Below are 1,407 nucleotides of genomic sequence, written 5' to 3' on the forward strand. Positions count from 1 at the left end.
CATCCGGTCTGTGAGCATCGGGACTGTTTGGAAAGTGCTCCGAGTCACCCCTACACGCAGCCCGCGGTGATTAACTGTCCTGCCCTGTGTCACGCTGGAGAAATATTTACCCTCATAAAACAGAGGTTCTGACGTGGCTCCGCCCCCCAGGTGCACTGTACAAAGTGGAGCCCTGGCAGGGGCGCTTCAGAGAGGCCCAAGGCTGGCCTCCCCTGCCTCCCCCGCCTCCCCCACCCAGCGGGCCACCCGCCCCTGCCTCCACACCCCGCAGCTGCTCCTCCAGGGGACCCGCTCAGTCCCCAGGCCGTGATCGAGAGCCCCCCGCAGGCACTGCTTCACAGGCGGGGGAATGGATGCGCCTGCTCCCTAAGGGGAGGCGGACGGCAAACAAACCCGGCAGGTCCACTGGGGGCACCACGGCCTGGCCGGCGGCGAGATGCTGGACGTTGGCCCCAAGCGAGTCCCAACCTGCAGCGCCCGCCCGTCTCCGGGGTCCATACTCCCACCTGGCACAGCCTCACTGAACACGGAGTGGGGACAGATGCCACTGTCACACAGGGTTTCCACCTCACAGCGACGCACACACAAGGGGCCTCAACAGCACAGGGAACGGCGAACTAATCGGGAAGTGCTGACTGTGGAGCACTGTGTTTGAACAATAGGCTTGCAAACCTCGGGAAAATTCAACCACCAGCTCTGAGAGCCAGTACGAGACTCCTGTAGCTCAACACCGGAAAGGGCACGTCAGGAAAATAAAACAGTAACTAACGAGGAGGGTGAGTGGAGCACTGTTAAGGCGCCCGGAGGAGGTGACATTCGTGCTGGGTCCTCAGCACTAAAAACAGCCAGCAATGCTGGGAACGCCCAGGGGGCCACACGGAGGGGACCGACCGCAGGCACCCTGAGGCGCTTACGGTCTGAGAAACACAGGCCGGGGAGGCTTTATCACGTCGGAGAGGCAGCAGTCCATCTGGACGTGACACATCTGGTCCGTAACATGATAATCCGCAAGTTAAAAACCACCCATCTTGCCTCTCACACCTCAGACCGAGCACGTCCCTAACTGAAATCGCGGCGCTGCCCTGAGGCCACCTGCTGCTCTCCCATGGGTCCTATGAGCCAGAGGCATCACCATCCGCCCACTCGCCAAACCACAGAAACCAGGAGTCGGCTGGGCCTGCGCCTCTTCCCTGCCCACTGCATTCCAAACGCCACGCGAACGTGCCCACGTCCCGCCACGCCGGCCTCGCTGCCTTTCCCAGGCCTCCCTCCCTCCTCTGGATGACCGCGACCGTGTCCCACCTGCTCTGAGCTCTACGGTGGTCGCACTGGGTCCCTTCCTCAACCAGCGAGAGAGCTTAGCCACTCGAATGACCACACGGAAACCTCGATGTGCTCTTAGACTTT

This window comes from Pteropus vampyrus, unplaced genomic scaffold, assembly GCF_000151845.1.
Source record: "Pteropus vampyrus isolate Shadow unplaced genomic scaffold, Pvam_2.0 Scaffold3674, whole genome shotgun sequence".
NCBI lineage: Eukaryota > Metazoa > Chordata > Mammalia > Chiroptera > Pteropodidae > Pteropus > Pteropus vampyrus.